Source organism: Loxodonta africana, chromosome 7 (genome assembly GCF_030014295.1).
Source record: "Loxodonta africana isolate mLoxAfr1 chromosome 7, mLoxAfr1.hap2, whole genome shotgun sequence".
NCBI lineage: Eukaryota > Metazoa > Chordata > Mammalia > Proboscidea > Elephantidae > Loxodonta > Loxodonta africana.
Genome location: NC_087348.1, coordinates 26,055,505 through 26,076,554, shown reverse-complemented (window position 1 = coordinate 26,076,554; position 21,050 = coordinate 26,055,505).

The window sequence follows — 21,050 nt, the reverse complement described above, 5'->3', positions numbered from 1 at the left end:
AACCTTCTATTGTGATCCTGGTCAGAGTGGTCAGTAGTGGTAGCCAAGTACCATCTAGTTCTTCTGGTGTCGGGTTAGAGGAGGTTGGGATTCAAGCAGCCCATTGGTTCTTTTAACCAAATGCTTCCGTAAGTCTTCAGTTTTCTTCGTTCTCCTTTGTCTAGTTGGGAAAAGACCAGTAGTTGCTTTCTGACGTAGGCATTGTGTCGGTGTAGGTCACAACTTTATCAGCAATGTTTTATATGAGACAGTGTATTTCCCCTGTAACCATTTTATTATTTAATATGATACTGTTGTATTTTTCTATTTGCTTGATTATTCCTGGCTCAGAGGCTGCTGGTACTGCTATTTTCATTGCAGGTAGTATCACTTCAAACCATTCATTCTTTCACCTTAAACTGCCATCCTCATCCTTCTCTGGCATTTTTTTTTTTTTTTTTAATCTGTGATTTACTAGGGATATGTGTATACATTTTAATTTAAGTATACTTATGTTTATATATGCATTATGTGCTATAATAGTTTAGACTAGAGGATTTCTTTATCCAGGTGGACTTTTTTAATGCAACTTCATTTTATAAAATCAATGACGGTGACCTCACTTTCTCTCAATTTCCTCTCACTATTGTAAATTTTTTTCATGACAAAATTTATCTGATTTGTTACAAATGACTTATTTTACGTTAGTTATAATGAAAATACTCCTAGGTTAGGACATATTTTAAGTAAATTTATATTAAAACACACTGCCTTTAAGGTGATCCTGACTCGTCAGTGACCCCAAAGGGCTTCTAAGGCTGTAAATCTGTATGGAAGCAGACTGCTACATCTTTCTACCGTAGAGCAGCTGGTGGTTTCCAACTGCCGACCTTTAGGATAGCAGTCGATCAGCTTATATTAAAACGTTTTAAGTAAAGTAGAAGATACATGATCCAGAAGATTGGCACACTGATGGTCCAATTTTAGTCAGGGAGTTGAGGATGGTGGAGGGAAGGGCTGGGGTCAGTTACGTAGATAAGGCATTACTCAACCTACTCATTGTCATAACCCTGACATAGAAGCTATTTCATACTAGAATTATTTATGTATGCATATATAAAGAAAATTCCTTTCACGTAATTTACTGTCATCATTTCAAAAACAACAAAAAGACTATATATTTCATATTTAAGAGTTATGTCCTCATACCTTAAACACATTCAAACATGTAATCCTCATTTATTTTTCAACAACCCTGGAAGGAAGTAGTCATTTTACAGGTGTGGATAAAGAGATTAAGGTACAGTGGAGGTATAACAGAGACTATATCTGCATGCCTACCACGTTGGGTACTCCCCTGTATAAAGACCGGTAATCCCCACCAGGATCTATTAGATTTTCATTGGCAAAACATGTGTTCAATACCTGTCAAGGATGTTGTTTCAGTCTGTAGCATCTGTGGCACAAGTGCTTTTATTGTTCTATGTTTTGAAGTTATGCATATTAAATGTTTCCATACACAGTGGGAATTTCCATTTAAAATTTTTTTAATCTATGTATTATTATAATCTTATAAATGTCATTATGTGATTGTCATGAAATAAATGACAAAGAGAAATTTTAGTAACTAGTCATATTCCTTAATATCTAAAATTTTTAATTTTTTTTAGATTTTTGCCTCATATGTCTATATGTGTATTAAAAAGAAAAAAAGAATGCAGACCCATTGCCATCAATTTGATTCTGACTCATAGAGACCCTGTAAAACAGAGTAGAACTTTCCCATAGGGTCTCCAAGGAGCGGCTGATAGATTCAAAAGCCAACTTTTTCCTCAGTAGCCAAGCTTTTAACCTCTGCTCTGCCAGGCAGGGATCCCATCTATGTGTGTGCATGTGTGTCTGGGTCTGTGCCTGTGCCTCTGTATGTGCTAGAGCATGAGCGTGTGCATCTCTATGCATATACATATACATCTACATGTACACAATGCCTATAAGTACATGTACACATACATGTACACCTCCTTGTACACCCACATCTATAACTACACCTATATCTTTATCTGTATCTACATCTTCATCTACATGTTCATCTGTATCTATACGTATGTATAGATCAGGGTTTCTCAACTTCTGCCCTAGGGACATTTTGGGCTGGAAATTTTGTTCTTGTGGGGAGTTACCCTGTATATAGTAGAATGTTTAGTGACATCCCAGTTTCCATTAGATACCTGAAGTCCCCTAATCCTGGTTGTGACATCCAAAATGTCCCAGACATTGACAAATATTCTTTGGAGAGCAAATTTTCCCCAAACTATAACAAGTTAGCTTTCTCTTTCTCTCCCTATTTCCTTTTCTCCCCTTCCCTCTCTCTCTCTCTATCTTTATGTACCTATGCTTTATTTGTGGGAGGTGGGTTTACTTTCAAATATCTATATTGGAAAGTTTGGATTTATCTTATTCATTTAGCATATTGCCTTTGTATACTAAAAATGTACCAGAGGATACTACTTAAAACCTGTTGACTATGTTGATGTCCCTATCCAGAATAGGTTACCTGATAGACCAAGATGGAAAAACATAATCTAACAATGCTAAATGAATTCATTCTGATGGGAATCACAGTCCGTCCGGAGCTAAAGTCTCCATTGTTTGGACTGTACCTTATCATCTACATGATTTCAGTGGTGGGCAGCTTGGGCATCATCATCCTTACCAAGATACACTCCAAGCTACAAACTCCCATGTACTTTTTTCTCAGACACCTGGCTATCGCTGATCTTGGTTATTCAACAACTGTGGGACCCAAAATGTTAGTCAATTTTGTTGTGGGTGAAAATAAAATCTCCTATTATTTTTGTGCTATACAGCTAGCTTTCTTTCTTTTGTTCTTCATTAGTGAGTTATTCATTCTGTCTGCAATATCTTATGATCACTAGGTGGCCATTTGTAACCCTCTGTTCTACACAGTCATCATATCACAAAGGGTGTGTCAATCCTGGTGGCAATCATCTATATAGTGCATATGTTTCTCTTCTTATCACCATAAAGATTTCTAAATTATCCTTCTGTGGCTAAGTCATCAGCCTCTTCTACTGTGACTGTCTCCCCTTAGTAACTTTGCTCTGCTCAAACACACATGAAATTAATTGATCTAGTGATTTGATTTCATCCGTTCTAATAATTCCTGTTTCTTATCTGCTCATTTTTGTAGCTGTTGTCAGGATGAACTCAGCCAGGGCATTTACAAGGCCTTTTCCACCTGTGGATCCCACTGACCTTGATGCTCATGTTCTATGGGACTTTAATCTTTACGTATGTGCAGCCTGAGTCCAGCCATTCCTTTGAAACTGATAAAGTGGCTTCCATATTTTACACCCTTGTTATTCCAGTGTTGAATCCCTTGACATATAGCTTGAGGAACAAAGATGTAAAATATGCCATATATACGACATGGAAAAAAATTAAGCAATATCTTTTCTATCGTTTAATACCTCATAAAAATCATATGGTTCCTATAAATTTTTTTTTTATGGTTCCTATAAATTACATCACGGGCTTCAAACCTTGTCTGTGTGCCTCGATAGGGTATTGTGAGCAAAAATACATCCCACACTTATTTATAAAGTTACTTCCATATGGCAGTCACTCTTCTAAATGCACTGATGAACAAAGGAGTCAACTAAAGAGTAAAAATATTTGCCTTTCTTGAAGGGAAGAGATGGATCACGAACATAATAATTACATAAATTTTATAGTGCAGAAGAACATGTTGGGGCCCTGGTGGTACAATGGTTAAGTTGCTTGACTGCTAACTGAAAGATCAGGGGTTCAAACCCATTAGCTACTCCATGGGAGAAAGATGTGGTAGTCATCTTCCAGAAAGATTTACAGCCTTGGAAACCCTGTGCATCGGCTCTACTCTGTCCTCTAGGGTTGCTAGGAGTTGGAATCTACTCAACAGCAGTGCGTTTCATTTTTTTGAGAATGTGCTATAAAACAACACCCTTTGCCATTGAGTCAATACTGAGTCATAGAAAACTTAACGGACAAGGTAGAACTGCTCCATGAGTTCCCAAGGAGCAGCTGGTGGTTTCAAAATGCTGACCTTTTGGTTAGCAGCCAAGTTCTTAACCAATGTACCACCAGGAATGTGTTGGGAACCATGAAGTCAGGGAAGATCATGAAATAAAATCCTCTGTTTAGCCAATGAAATTTGAATAAAAATAATTCATTGAAATATAAGAAAAAGGTGCATGTTATATTATCATGTGAGCATAAATATTTTTGGAAAGTTTGAAGCAGTTAGAAGGTGAAGATGGTCATGATAAGACAGAGCTCCCCAGGCTGGAAAAATTTCCACTTCCTTGAGCAATTTGCTTGGCAGGCCCCTAGCTTTACATTAGAAACCTTGTTCTTTTGCTTGGCATGCTTCATAACTTCACATTAAAATCCTGGTTCCCCTCTCCTTAATCACTTCCCCAAACTAGATGAAATGGGCAAAAACAAGTTTAGACACCATGCTGACATTTAGGACAATCTTTTAGTTCTCATATATAGTAATACCTTGATTTTGGGTGGAGTTTAACAACCATATTCTGAATGTGTAATGAATGGAGTTATATGTAAACCTTATCGCAGCTGTGTAGTATGGTTAATAATGTTGCTGATATAACTTGTATGAGCTTCCTACTTGTAAACCCCTTATAAGTAAACTTTCTCCTCCTCCTCTCTGACCAGTCTTGGCAGAAGCAGCCCCACCTGTTTCCCTTCCTTGCACAGTGAAATAAAGATGCCTTTATACTCTCCCATTCTTCTACTTTGGTCTATTGTTAATTGGCTGAGATGAGTTGCACTGAGCAGAACCTGAAGTTTCCAACTAGCAAGATTTCTGGTGAGACATCTAGAAGTCATCTGCTCGGATCCAGAGGCGGATTGGACAACAGACAAGCATGACGTCTGGTGCTACCAGATTTCTCCCAGAGACCTTCTAGTAGCCCTGGAAGATGACTCTCCTAGGATCCAACAGTGATTTCATGGGAGATATGAAATGCACCTGGGTTATTTGGTAAGTACTTACATAAGACCTTAGAAGAGTCCTGAGAAGCAGGAGGAATTAACCATTGAGGGCATTAAAGGCCCTAGGTATTTGGACTTATTTGGTAAATAACAGGGTAGTTCCTAGGTAAGGCCTTTAGAGTCCCAGAAGTGGCAGGAATTGACTCTTGAGGGTGTGAAAGGCTCTAGGTATCAGTTATTAGGTTGGTGCAACTAATGAAGTCGTGTGAGTGTGTAACATGTGTGTATGAGCCATTTAGCTGGTTTGCAGACACAGACCCTGAGACTCTTGAAAATGTTCGCATCATGAATATGATTTTTATCAGACAGAGTACCCAGGATATACAGAGAAAACTCCATAAACTTGAAGAATATGTGGAGTTGGGGTTCTCATCTTTTTGAGTTTGCCTAATAGGTATATTCCTATCAGGATCAGAAAGAGGAAAAGAGACAAGTCACTGATTAGAAGAAAAAAAGAGAGACAGGCTAAATTCCTGGTCATGGTCTTGTAGGGAAATGACTGGTTCCCTGGCAGCTCAATAAAAGGAGGGACCCTGAAAAGAGAGGGAGGTGGGAGGCCCTGACCCCTGTTAAGCACAGACCAGAGTGCCTAGTGCAAAGAGAGTGAACACTGGAAGAGCGAAGGCCTAAATTCTTACCCAGAGGTAAGAAAGAGCATGAGGTACCCAGTGGCCCATGATGCCAATGGGTAAAGACTAACTGAGGAGGACTGGAGGAAAGTCTTCCACATGAGCCACTGGCTATAATGAAGGTGTGTGTGTGCATGGGGTTGGGGGGACCATATGGTTTCCAGTGGATACCAGAGCAATTCATTCTGTCCTGAGCCTGAAGAAGACAGCTCTGACAAAACAAACTGTCAGTCTGGGAGTCTCAGGTAAGAGGAGAACCATCCCTTCCTCCAGTCTCTAACCTGCCCTATACAAGGAAAGTCATTAACACATTCTTTTCTCTACATGCCTGACTGTCCCATTCCCTTGCTGAAGAGAAACTTGTGCAAACTGGAAGCACAAATTTCCTGATAAAAAGGCCATGCAGATACAGGTACCACCAGAGAATGGATGGTGAGTGCAGATGGCCCCTTCCACAGAGTCACTCACTGATTACAGCATGGAAGAACACTACCAGGGATCAGTAGAGCCAGGCATCAAGCATGCAATGGTCCTGTGGTTATGGGTATGGGCCAACAAGGTGATAGTATGTGCCAAAAATGTTCCCCCAATAACAGTTGAGTCCCAACCTGGCATAGTTTCCCCTCCACTTAAGCATTGCCCCATTTGGCCAGAGGTTTGACAGGTATGGGCAAAATCATCACCAGATACATGAAACATGGACTATTCAGACCATGACAGTCACAATTCAACACCTACATCCTGCCAGTGAAGAAGAAAAATGGAAAATACCAGTTTATTCAGAATCTGTGAGCCATCAATAAGGTGAAAGTCATAGTCCACCCCGTAGTTTCCAACTCGTATACACTGCTATTTACTTTTTCCCCCAGTTTTTCCATTTTCACTGTACTGGATCTGAAAGATGTATTCTTCTGTATCTGAGTGGAAAAAAAAAGAAAACAAAACAAAACGGGAAAACTTCGCCTTTGTGTAAAAAGACCTGGGGAATGGGCAAAAGCAACACCACTGCAGGCAAGTCCTTCCCCGGGGTTTTAAAAACAGACCCACTCCTTTCGGGCCCACTGTAGCCGAGGAATTGAGACAACTGACCTTGACCGATGGTATACTTCTCCAGTATGTTTACTCATCGCTAGCCATAGTAAGTTTGCTTGCCTCGAGAATGCCGTAGAGGTTTTAAACTTTCTACAGAATGCAAGGTATCAGGCCTCAAAAGCAAATAGCTCAGGTGAGCCAAAAAAGATGATTTGTCTGAGTTTTAAAATCAGATAGGGAGAGTGAGAAATCCTCCCTGCCCAACAAGACAAGATCTATAGATTTGCAGCCCTTACCAGCTGGAGGTAGCACCAAGGCTTTTTGAGAATGGTTGGTTTTTGCCACATCTGGATTCCAAATTTCTGACTTATTGTCCAACCTTTACACCAAGCCTTAGAGGGAAATGACACAGACCCCTTAGAATGGACTGGGATAGAACAATAAGCTTTTGATATGATTATATGACTGGGTTAAGAGACATTTAATTGGATCAAAGGGGCACACCACTATTTCAGGAGTGGTAAAGAGCTGCCCCTCCTGTGCAAAAATAATCCCCAAAGCACTTCTGAAGCAGCCCCAGAGTCCAGTGAACTGGGGCAATGCCTAGAGAAGACTGGCAGGTTGACTTTACGGAGATGCGTCAAGCTCCCAGGAATTACAAATATCTGCTAGTCTTTATTGACACCTTCACTAACTGGATTGAAGCCTTTCCTTACAGAATTGAAAAGGCAACTGAGTTTGTGAAACACCTCCTAAACAAAATCATCCCTTGGTTTGGTTTCCCATCTCCACTGGCAACTACGATGGGCCCCATCTTGTGACCTTGGAGGTACAATTGGTGGCAACAGCCCTGGACATTAATTGGAACTTAAACACAGCCTGGAGATGCCAGTCTAGCTGCAAAGTACAATGGGCTAACCAGACATCTAGGAAAGCTGTGCCAAGAGACCAAATTGATATGGAAAAAGGCATTGCCTTTGGCCTTCTTGAGAATTTGATCCATTCCCAAGGAAAAAAAAAAAAGAAAAAATGTCTTTTTTTTTTTTCTATAGAGGCAAATTAGAGCTTAGTCCATTTGAGCTACTATATGGGCACCCTTTATTAGGCAACCCCAATATGACCATAATAAGCCTGCCTTAATTATGACTAACCTCCTTCCCTCCATGAGGTTGGAGATGTTCAAGTTACTAAATACTTGCTGTCCTTTTGGGTGACTCTGTCTTCTCTCCACAGATATGTTCACCTGAGGAGGCTGCCTGAGCCAAATGTGCCCACCATCCTTTCCAGTTTGGAGACTGGGTTCTTCTCAAGGCGTGGAAAGCCAACCCCCTTCAACAGAAGTGTACCAGCCCCTTTGAAGCCCTCTTGGCTACCTCGAAAGCTGTCCAACTCAATGGGCTCAAAGCTTGAATTCACATAGTGGAGTGAAGAAAACCACAAACTCATCAGAACTCTGAGAACTGGACTTGTGAGCCATTTGAGAACCTTAGTACTTGCTTTCCTAACACCCTCCTGCATGGGTGAGATTCCCCAAGAATGGAGGTTCAGAGAGGGTAAATAAATTATCTATGTGACTTGCTCAAACCAAATAATGGAAAACCATCACAAAGTGGGTGCAGGACATAGTCTGGGCAGGTTTACAATAAATGTGCAGTGGGGCATATCAGGAATTATCATTAAGTAGTAAGTAACAGAATCCCTGGTGACACGGTGGCTAAGAGCTTAGCTGCTAACCAAAAGTCTGCAGTTCAAATCCACTAGCCACTCCATCCAAAACCTAGGGGGCAGTTCTACTGTGCCTGATGTGGTCGAAATGAGTCGGAATTGAATCAATGGCAAAGGTTTTGTTTTTGGTTTAGTAAGGAAGATGCTAAAAATAAATAAACAAGGAAGTTCCCATTTTAAGAAATGATTTGTGGCTTTCTGCCTTGAGGAGTTCAGCCAGCTTTTAAAAATTAAAATAGGAGTCAAATTAAAACAAAAACAAAAACAAAATCACTATAGCTAATGATTTGTAGAAGTCGGGTCAGGGACTTGTCAAGATTGATGTTAGTTAGACGGAGGGGGGTCTTCAAGGTAGGGGAGGGATGGGAATGGAAAAACACTAAATAGGCAATAGATAAATGGCAACTTTGGTGAAGGGTAAGACAGTACACAATACTGGGAAAGCCAGGACAAGTTGTACAAGGCAAGATTATGGAAGCTCCATAGACACATGCAAACTCTCTAAGGGACTGAATTGCTGGGCTGAGGGCTGTGGGGATCACAATCCGGGGGTACATCTAGCTCAATTGGCATAACATAGTTTATAAAGAAAATGTCTGCATTCTATTTCGGTGAGTACTGTCTGGGGTCTTAAAAGCCCTTGAGCAGCCATCTCCACTGGTCTCAGCCATTTGGGAACAAGTGAGAATGAAGGAAAGTAAAGATGCAAGGGAAAGATTTGTCCAAAAGACTAATGGACCACATCTACCATGGCCTCCACGAAACTGAGTCCAGTACAACTAGATGCTGCCTGGATACCACCACTGACTGCTCTGAAGGGGTCACAGTAGAGGGTCCAGGACAGAGCTGGAGAATAAGGTAGAACAAAATTCTAACTCAAAAAGAAAGACCAGATTTGTTGGCCTGACAGAGACTGGAGAATCCCTGAGGGTATGGCTCGCAGACACCCATTCTGCTCAGTAATGAAGTTAGATCTGAGTTTCACACTTCACCCAAAGATTGGATAGGCCCATTAAATAAAATGAGAGTAAAAAAAATGAAAAAAAAAAATTTATTTTTTTAAAAGGGACACACCAGCCCAGGAACAATGACTAGAAGGCAAGAGGGAACAGGAAAACTAGTAATAGGAAACCCAAGGTTGAGAAGGGAGAGTGTTGACATGTCCTGGTGTTGGTAACCAATGTCGTAAAATGATATGTGTACTAACTGTTTAATGAGAAACTAGGTTGTTCTGTAAGCCTTCATCTAAATTACAACAAAAAATAGGTGAATCACAAAAAAGGGGGATCTCTGAGCAGATTTATTCCCTATCATCTTTTGCTTCTGGACATTTTTACTGTGTAAGCTTTAATTTTTTTTTTTTTGGGTGGAGGAATTTAATATAAGGACAAGAAATTGGCAAATCTATTAACTTTGATTTTGCTGAGATACTGAAGCAATGAGAGCCATCAGGCCTCACTACTAGATCTTTTAAATTAAACCCTTTTTCTTGAGCTAATGTTTGAGTGACCCATTGACTTATTGACTGTTTCATTGCCTGCATGGGAAAAGAATTCCTAGATGACACAATGGGAAGGGGCAGAAGTACCATATGCAATTGTGAAGGCTGAACACCATGGAATTGTAGGTTGTGATATCTATATAGACTAAGACGTGAAAGAACCAGCTGAAAATTTGCAGTATATTGAATATTGCCATGATTGCTGTAAACATCCAAGAGTTTCCCACCCCAGCAATCATGCAGATCAAAAAGAACAATACACAACTCAGGAATATCCATCCACCCAAAGGGGGAAAAAAAATTGTCTCATCCACCTATACAGTTTTTCATTGAAGGAGCTTCTGAAAATAAGACAGAGAAAGAGAGAGAATGATAAGAAAATACTAACTGAGGATCTTAAGTACACAAGCTAAATATTATTAAAATTAGAATAAGAGCTAATCTGTGATTCATTAAAATATTTAATGATCTCCAATAATCTTAACACTTGTTTTTGTTAGGTGTTATCAGGTCAGTTCTAATCACAGAAATCCCATGAACAACAGAAGAAAAGAATGATTTGTCCTGCACCACCTCACAGTCCTTGCTATGTTTGAGCCCATTGTGGCAGACCCTGTGTCAATCCATCTCATTGAGGGGCTTCCTATTTTTTACTTACCCTCTATTATAGCAACCATGATGTCCTCCTCCAGGGACTGGTCCCTCCCACCAAATGTCAAATAGTCCCTGCATCTAATTTCTCTATTAGAGAAAGTTACCACCAAGCAGAGGGTGCTGAGAGAATTGACAAACTGATACTATTTACATTGCTGGATTCCCTAGAGAAAGAGTAAACCAGTGGAGAGCTGAACAGAAATGCTTTGAAGTAGGGATGTCTCAGAAGTCAAGGCACAGGAGATGTGATATTCTAATTTCCAGCACATGTGAATGACACAGTCTTAGAACTGTGAGGGGCATGGCCTTCACTACAACATCTGGTGTTTCTCCAAATTTCCACATTGTCATATTCTAGGAGAAGTTCACCTTGTATTTATAGCCAGACTTAATTATCTATACATAACAGCACCAAAAAACAATAACAACCTGTATAGTTTCCTTGATGAGAAGAATAAAAATATTTAGTATGCTATATTATTTAAGTCTCAGCAAACATGCACAATATATGAAATAATAGCAAAGTATAAGATCAGATGTATTTCTCTATTTACATAATTCTTAGCCTAAAATATTATTTTAGTCAACCGTAAAAAAAACAGAAAACCAAACCCAGTGCCACCAAGTTGATTCCGACTCATAGCGACCCTATAGGTCAGAGTAGAACTGACCCATAGAGTTTCCAAAGAGTGTCTGGCAGATTCAAACTGCCGATCTTTTGGTTAGCAACCATAGCACTTAACCACTATGCCACCGGGGTTTCCTAGTCAACCCTAGATTAGGCAAAATAAAAATTGAACACTTATTCTCTCACAGAAAATGCTGACATTTTTAAAACTCGTCTCTTCATTGAACTTTCCTTTGTCCATCTCAACCAATTGATGTTATGGGAATTTTGAACTTATTTTAAAATGGCTGACACAGAAATAAAATATAAAGATTTTTTTCAAGGCTTTTTTTTTTTTTTCAAAATTATTAAATTTTCATGATTTTTCTAATCATAAAGACATTTAACATCTACTTGAGTAAGCATGCGTTCTGCGTCTTTTAAGTGCTTTCTTTATACATGGATATATCTTTTATTTCATATCTAGAATGTCAGAGAAATGGGCTTTTTTTCTGGTTACTTTTATTTATTAAAACCTTTTATTAAGATGTGAATAACATACCATATTATTCATTCAAATAGCTTGAATTTTTTCTTCAGTTTATCAAGCATATTCTTCCCTTTTGGTTTTTTAACTCCAGATCTTTGCTCTTTTCATTATAATACTTTAGTTTGCCTTCTTGAGCTGCCCTTTGAAATCTTCAGTTCAGTTTTTAACTTCATTATTTCTGCCATTCTCCTTAGCTACTCTATGTTCAAGAGCAAGTTTCAGGGACTCTTCTGACATATGTGTTGGTTTTCTCTTTCTTTCCTTTTTAATGATGTTTTGCATTCTTTATGATAATTGATGTCATTCCAAACTTTTCTAATCTTTGGTCATTATTGTTCAATATGTCAAATCTATTCTTGAGATGATCTCTAACTCTGGTGGGATATCCTCAAGGTCGTATTTTGGCTCTCTTGCACTTGCTTTAATTTTTTTCAGCTTCAACTTGTACCTGCATATGAGCAATCAATGGTCCGTTCCACTGTTGGACCCCAGCTTTGTCCTGACTGATGATATTGAGCTTCCCCATCATCTCAAAATGAGAAGGAACAGCTGCAAACATCCATTAAGAATCAGAACCTGGAATGCATGAAATATGAATATAGAAAAATTGGAAAATGTCAAAAATGAAATGGAACACATAAACATCAATATCCTAGGCACTGGTGAGCTGAAACGGACTGGCATTGGCCATTTTGAATCAGACAATCACAAAGACTACTATGCTAGGAATGACAACCTGAAGAGGAATGGTGTCGAATTCATTGTCAAAAAGAACATTTCAAGATCTATACTGAAGTACGACACTGTCAGTGATAAGGTAATATCCACGCACCTACAAGGAATAGAAGTTAACACAGCTATTATTCAAATTTACGCACCAACCACTAAGGCCAAAGATTAAGAAATAGAAGATTTTTAACAGCTGCCGCAGTCTGAAATTGATTGAACGTGTATTCAGGATGCGTTGACAATTAGTGATGATTGAAATCTGAAAGTTGGAAACAAAGAAGAAGGATCGGTAGTTGGAAAATTTGGCCTTGGTGATGCAAACAATGCTGAAGATAGAATGACAGAGTTTTGCAAGACCAATGACTTCTTCATTTCAAAAACCTTCTTTCACCAACATAAAAGACGACTACACACATGGACCTCACCAGATGGAACATGCAGAAATCAAATTGACTATATCTGTGGAAAAGCTCAATATCATTAGTCAGGATAAGGCCAGGGGCTGACTGTGGAACAGACCATCAATTGCTCAAATGCAAGTTCAAGTTGAAACTGAAGAAAATCAGAGCAAGTCTACAAGAACCAAATATAACCTTGAGTATATCCCACCTGAATTTAGAGACCATCTCAAGAATTGATGAAGTAAAAGAACTGAATGGAAGATTTCAAAGAATGGCTCCAAAAGACAAAATAAAGTATTATGATGACATGTGCAAAGAGCTGGAGATAGAAAACCAAAAGGGAAGAACACACTCAGTTTTTCTCAAGCTGAAAAATCTGAAGAAAAAGTTCAAGCCTCGAGTTGTAATAGTGAAAGATTCTATTGGGAAAATATTAAATGACAGAGGAAGGATCAAAAGAAGATGGAAGGAATACACAGTCATTATACCAAAAGAGTTAGTCGATATTCAACCATTAAAAGAGGTAGCATATGATCAGGAACCGATGGTACTGAAGGAAGAAGTCCAAGTGCTCTCAAGCAATTGGCGAAAAACAAGCCTCCAGGAATTGAGGGAATATCAGTTGAGATGTTTCAACAAACTGATGCAGGGCTGAAGGTGCTCACTCACCTATGCCAAGAAATGTGTAATACAGCTTCCTGGCCAACTGATGGGAAGAGATACATATTTATGCCTATTCCCAAGAAAGGTGATCCAACTGATAGTGGAAATTATACAGCAATATCATTAGTATCATACACAAGCAAAATTTTGCTGAAGATCATTCATAAACGGCTGCAGCAGTATATTGACAGGGAAGTGTTAGAAATTCAGGCTGGTTTCAGAAGAGGACGTGGAACCAGGAATATCATTGCTGATGTCAGATGGATCTTGGCTGAAAGCAGAGAATACCAGAAGGATGTTTACCTTTTTTTTATTGACTGCGTGGAACTTAACAAAGTATGGATAACATTGTGAAGAATGGGAATTCCAGACCACTAATTGTGCTCATGAGGAACTTTTACATTTGTAGATCAAGAGGCAGTTTTTCAGACAGAACAGGGGGATACTGACTGGTTTAAAGTCAGGAAAGGTGTGTGTCAGGGTTATACCCTTTCACTATGCCTATTCAATCTGTATGCTGAGCATATAATCCAAGAAGCTGGACTATATGAAGAATGGGACATCAAGATTGGAGGAAGACTCTTTAACAATCTGCATTATGCAGATGACCCAACCTTACTTGCTGAAAGTGAGAAGGACTTGAAGCACTTACTAATGAAGATAAAATACCACAGCCTTCAGTATAGCTTGCACCTGAGCATAAAGAAAACAAAAACCCTCACGACTGGACCAATGAGCAACATCATGATAAACGGAGAAAAGATTAAAGTTGTCAAGAATTTCATTTTACTTGGATCCACAATTAACAGCCATGGAAGTAGCAGTCAAGAAAGCAAACGATGCACTGCATTGGGTAAATCTGCTGCAAAGGACCTCTTTAAAGTGTTGAAGAGCAAAGATGTCACCTTGAAGACTAAGGTGTCCCTGACCCAAGCCATGGTTTGTTCAATCGTATCATATGCATGTGAAAGCTGGAGAATGAATAAGAAAGGCCAAAGAAGAATTGATGCCATTGAATTGTGGTGTTGGCAAAGAATACCAAACATACCATGGACTGCCAACAGAATGAACAAATCTGTCCTGGAGGAAGTGTGGCCAGAATGCCCCTTAAAGGCAAGGATGGCGAGACTGCATCTTAGATACTTTGGACATGTTGTCAGGAGGGATCAGTCCCTGGAAAAGGACATCATGCTTGGCAGAGTACAGGGTCAGAGGAAAAGAGGAAGGCCCTCAACGAGGTGGTCTGACACAATGGCTGCAACAATGAGCTCAAGCATAACAGCAATTTGAAGGATGGCACAGGACTGGACAGTGTTTCGTTCTGTTGTGCATAGGGTCGCCATGAGTCGGAACCGACTCAACGGCACCTAACAACAACAACATCATCTCTTTCAACAGATGCAGTCAGTTTGATTCCTGTGTATTCAACTTGGCAAGGTTCACAAGTGTACTCTCCGTTTCTGTTCTTGAAAAAAGTTATTCGTGATGAAGAATTCATTGGTCCTGCAATATTCCAACATGTAATCTCTGTCGTCCTTTCTATCACCAAGGCCATATTTTCCAACTACCAATTCTTTTTTCTCAACTTTCACATTCTAATCACCATTAATGATCAATGCATCTTGATTGCAATATTGATGTATTTCAGACTTCATAAGTTAGTAAAATCTTCAATTTCCCTTTTTTTAAAATGAGTAGTTGGTGGGTAAATCTGCATACTAGTAGTACTAACTTGTCTTCTTTGTAGGCTTTTGGATATTATCCTTTCACTGACAGCATTGCCCTTCATGATAGGTCTTGAAATGTACTTTTTGAGGATGAGTGTGATATCATTCCTCTTCAATTTTTCATTCCGTCATAGTATATTACGTGACTGTCAAATTCAAAATGGACAATACCAAGCCATTTCAGCTCACTAATGCCTAGGATATTGATCTTTATGTGTTTCATTTCATTTTTTACATCTGTTAGTTTTCCAAGATTCATACTTGTACTTTCCATGTTCCAATTATTAATGGATGTTTATAACTGTTTCTTCTCATGCTGAGTCATACAAATAAAATAGAAGATGTTAATCTAATAAAATAAAATAAGGGAGAAATCTTAAACAGACAATTTGCAATAATAGGAGATATTGAAGTGACTAATACCTTTCCCCAAGGTAAAAAAAAAAAGGCAAAAATATAGAAAAAACACAAAGAAATGGGACATTATACTTATGCAATGTACTAGTTTTATTCCCTTTGAGAATATTAAGTAAAAGGGCTCATATTGAGTATGGTTCGACCTAAAGGTAAAATATTTTGCTCTAGGTCCTGTTCTTTTTTTTGAATGGACAAATTGAAACTTAACTGAGAATAAATATATCTAAATGAAACTTACTTCCTGGTGAATACAAATTGTTTAGGAAATTAATAAGTATCCTACACATTCTGTTAAGCTTGCAGGTGATTCAGACGTAATTAACACATTGCTTGGTATCTCCTCAGGGAGAGCATCAAAGGCTGAGAGAATGCTATAAGTTGTTCCCAGTATGCCATGTTAAGAAGCATATGGGTTGCCAAAGAAGATTCATTACAGGTAAAAGGTAAAATTTTTTATGCAGAGCCATTTTTTTTTTTACTAATATCTAGAATATTTTAGTAACGTTTTCACAGCCTCATTTTTAATTGATAGCAGAGCCGCAGGAAAATATTAAGAATTTTGAATCAATTCTGTCTGCTTTCCACTATTATTCTTGATATGTTTTGTAGGAGATAAATGTGTATAATTTAATACTATGAAATTTAATGTCTGCATTTGTTGACTAATAATTTACTTAAAGGCACCTCTGCTCATAGTATTCAGGAATAGATATGTGCCAGATAGATAAATAAATACACAGATGGACAGATTGATAGGTAGATAGAAAGATAGATAGCACATAGATAGATGATAGATAGATAGACAGATGACAGATAATAGACAGATGATAGATAGACAGATGCTAGATGATCGATGATAGATGAGATAGATAGATAGATAGATAGATGATAGAGAGAGATAGAGAGACATACATACTTATGAGGCAGTGATGATCACAAAGTTTTAAACCCACATTTTTGTTATATTAACCTGTAGGGCTATTCTTTTACTTTAAAAAAACCTGTTGTATATTCAGATACATTTCTTAAAGATTATGCTTAAATTTATCTGTGATATCTCATGCCACATAGGAGTTCCAATGTTTAATGGAACATGTTTCATGTTCAAAAAGATTTTTAAAACTTCCAGTAATTCACATGGATGTCATCATCAATATATTTTCTTTTTTCTCTGTGCTACTGGGTCATATTGTGATTTTTTTAAACTTTCTTTTTCATAAAAAGTAGAGGATACTTTTTTTACAAGGGGGAGTTTATGGCATTGAGCTTTCACTATTTGTTCAGATTTCCTCATATATCTTAGGTTTCTCCATGAGAAAAAAAAAATACCTGATTTGTTACAAAAAAATTAGATTATTTCAGTTATAATATGAATGCCCAACTGGAGGAGAAAGTGTTTTAATTAGACTAAAATGAAAGTAATCTAAAGAATGGTACTTTTAGACAATTTAGTTATGGAATGGGTGGGGCTGGGGTCAATAGTAAGCATGATATCCTAATGAATCTATTCATCAAGAAAATGGTGACAAAGAACTTAAGTTACAGTCCAGAAGAATATACCTATACATATCTTAATGATCAAAACCATCAAGAACAACAAAAAAATAATGATTTTGAGTAATTTCTATCAACATCAAAGAACGACAGATGGCAATGATAGATATACAGACAGAAAGATGAAAAAATAGACAGATAGATAAAAAACAAAAACCTGTTGCCAATGAGTCAATTCCAACTCATAGTGACCCTAAAGGACACAGCAGAGCTGCCCCATAGAGTTCCAAAGGAGCGCCTGCCAAACTTTTGGTTAGCAGCCATAGCACTTAACCACTAGACATCAGCGTTTCCAGGTAGATAGATAGGTAGACAAACAGTACAAGGCACATATTATTTTAGAGTTATTTCCAAGTACCATAGACACATTGAAGCATTTAATTTTCATTTATCCTTTGAAAACCCTGGTGTTGTAGTGATGATCATAAACACATTTACTTATCCATAGGACATATTCAGCTGGCAAATAAGCACATTAAAAGTGTTCAGTTGATTATTCAACAATGAATTTGAAGTTATAGCATTAATGACATAAATCTATACATCTATCAGAATATCAGGTGTTTTGTAAGTAAGTGAAGGAAATGGAATATTCATAAACTGTAGGTGGAAAATTAAAATGTGTAAATACTTAAAAAAATAATTTGTTTTAAGCATCAGGGTCTTAAAAAGCTGAATATAGTTTTACCATAAAATTTAACCAATTTACTAATATCTACCCAAGACAGATGAGAGCATTTTTCCTTATAAATACATGTATACAAATGTCCATAACAACTTTATTTCTAATACTGAAAAACTAGAATCATCCCAAATGATCATTTACTAGAGAATAGATAAATAAATTGTGGTATATCCACACAAGTTAATACTGCTCAATTAAAAAAAAAAAAAAAAACTGAATTGTTGATACATGCAAAGATATGGATGAGAAGTACAGATTGATACTTTGGACTTTGTCAAAATTAAAACAACCCACACTTAGACATTTATCCCACAGAAACGAGAACTTATCTTCTTACAAAAACCCTTTCACAAATGTTCACAAAAACATTATTTATAATAGTTAAAAACTAATAACAAACCTAATGTCCTTCTGTGGATGAATGGGTAATCAAAATGTACTAAGGCCATAGATGAAATAATAGCAGTTAGAAAGAACAAATTATTGATGTACACAACAGTGTGGATACCAAATCATGTGAAAGTGAAAATAGTCGATCGCAAAATGTTGTTGTTGTTGTTACCTGTCGTTGAGTGACTCCAACTCATGGTGACCTTATGTAAAACAGAACAAAACACTGCGGGCCCTGTCCTATCCTCACAATCATCAGTATGTTCGAGTCCAGTGTTGCAGCCATGTGTCAATCCATCTCATGAAGGGCTTTCCTCATTCTCGTCGGCCCTCTGCTTCACCAAATGTGATGTCCTCATCCAGAAACTTGTCTGTCCTGATGACATGCCTGAAGCAAGAAAGTCAGACAAAGTTCTGTGGCGGGCAACAAAATATGTAGCATTCAAGAATTTTTGTTTTGTTACAGTCAATTGCGAATCATAGTGACCTATAGGACAGAGTAGAAATGTCCCATAAGGTTGCCTAGGCTGTAATCTTTATGGGTGCAGATGGCCAGGTCTTTTCTTCCCAGAAAGGCTTGTGTGTTCAAACAGCAAACCTTTCAGTTAGCAGTGAATGTTTGAACATTCCACCTCTAGGGCTCCTTCCGTTAAAGAATAGACAAGTGGGAGAAAAAATAAATAAATATATTTAAAACCAAACAAAACCCAATGCTGTCCATTCGATTTTGACTCATAGTGATCTTATAGAACAAAGTAGAACTGCCCCACAGGTTTTCCAAGAAGCACCTGGTAGATTTGAACTGCTGATCTTTTGGTTAACACCTGAACTCTTAGCCTCTACGCCATAGACACACCATTATGTAGGGGAAATAAGCAAAAAAAGATCACAAATGGATACATTACAAATATTTACAATGACAAATGCAGCAAAAATATTTATAGCACAGTAAATATATATTCATAGTGAAACATTACACACAAAATATCACAATTTACAAGGGTGTGTTAATATGGTAGCACATTCTATCAAATACAGCAGAGCATGTATTAAGGTGAGAAAAAAGTTTTGGAATGAGGATGGGACAGAATGAAAAAACATAAAATATTGAATTATAATGATGGAAAATAAAACAAATGAGCAGAAAACATAAAAAGGTGATGGCAACTGACTGAAATGAGAAGCAAGGGTAACATTTCTGCTCCTGAGGTCAAAAAGAAAAAAAAAAAAAAAAAAACCCTGAAAATAGCAATAACGGCCACAGTAACAGCAGCAAACAAGGAAGTCATACCTCACATATGCAGAACCCATTACGTTCATTCCATTTAAGTCTTTAAATGATGTAATAAGAAAGAGTTTAAGCACTTCATTGTGTCATCCGTTTGAAGAGACCACTGTAGAAATGGGGAATATTGGTAGCTTTGTTTTATAGATACAATATTCCATTTCAGATCCCTGGGGGGTAAAAACGGACAATTAACAAAGAGAAAAATGCAAGCATGTATGAAATAGATATATATAAAAAAAAAAAAATAGATATAGACATGCTTAAAAAATTTTTTTTTTTTTTTTTTTATACAATATGTGAAGAAAGACTTGCTCACTGGTGAATACAAATTGTCCTGGACAATTAACAGACAACCCTCAGATATGCTGTTAAGCTTTCAAATGCTTCAGGAACAATCACCAAATTGCTTGGCATCCCCTCAGGGAGAATCTCCAAGGGTGAAAAAACAATCTTTAAATTGTTCTCACCATGCCATGTGAAGAAGCACTTAGAGAGTCAAGACAGAGGTTTCATTACAGGTGAAAGGATAGCCTACTACCCATCATATTTTACCAATATCCAGAAGGTTTTGTTGACACTTTTATTCAAGGCAAAGTCATCGCAATCTATTCGAATTTCAGATTCAGTTCTGTGTGCATTCTACTTTCCAATAGTGCTTAAGACTAGGATCTCTCCCCCTTTTTTCTTCATAGTTTTTTCAAATATTTTCACAGGCTAAATTCTCATAATCTTCTTGGAAACATTATCATGATAAAGATAAATAATATATTTACTTTATGAAAATAATTATATGAATAAAAAAGCAAACAAGAAACCAAACCAGTTGTCCTGGAGTCAATGCTCACTTATCCCCACCCCACAGTTGTCAGAACTGTGCTCAACAGAGTTTTCAATGGCTGCTACCTTTCAGAAGTTGATCTTTCTTTCTTCCAAGGTGCCTCTGAGTGGACTCGATCCTTTAACCTTTCAGTTAGTAGCTGAGTGCTTAATAATTTGTACCACCCAGTTGGCCTAATTATGTGAATAATAGAGGTCACATATGAAAGTAAAGGAAGCATATACAGTATGAAAAAATACTGTACCAGAATTATGAATCTGCAGGTATTCAGTCTCCAGCGTTTATGTCCTTCCAAATCCTTAGTTATATAGTTGTTCTAGGCTCTTCTTATGCCCCTCTAAAATACAATTTAATATTTAATGCCTATTTAAGTAACTGTATAACTGTGCATTTTTACTAATCTCTTGATGAGGAAACACATTTCCATCTTACACGTGATGTTAAGATGTGTAAAGCAATGTTTTGGAGCTTAGGAAACTTCGAAGTACCCAGTTTTATGATGATTATATAATATATATCATTTTCTTCAGTTGCCAGTGGAATCTGGCAGAAAGAAGATATAATTTGTTTTCAAAAAGTTTAGCTTTATGAGTTAAGAATTAGAT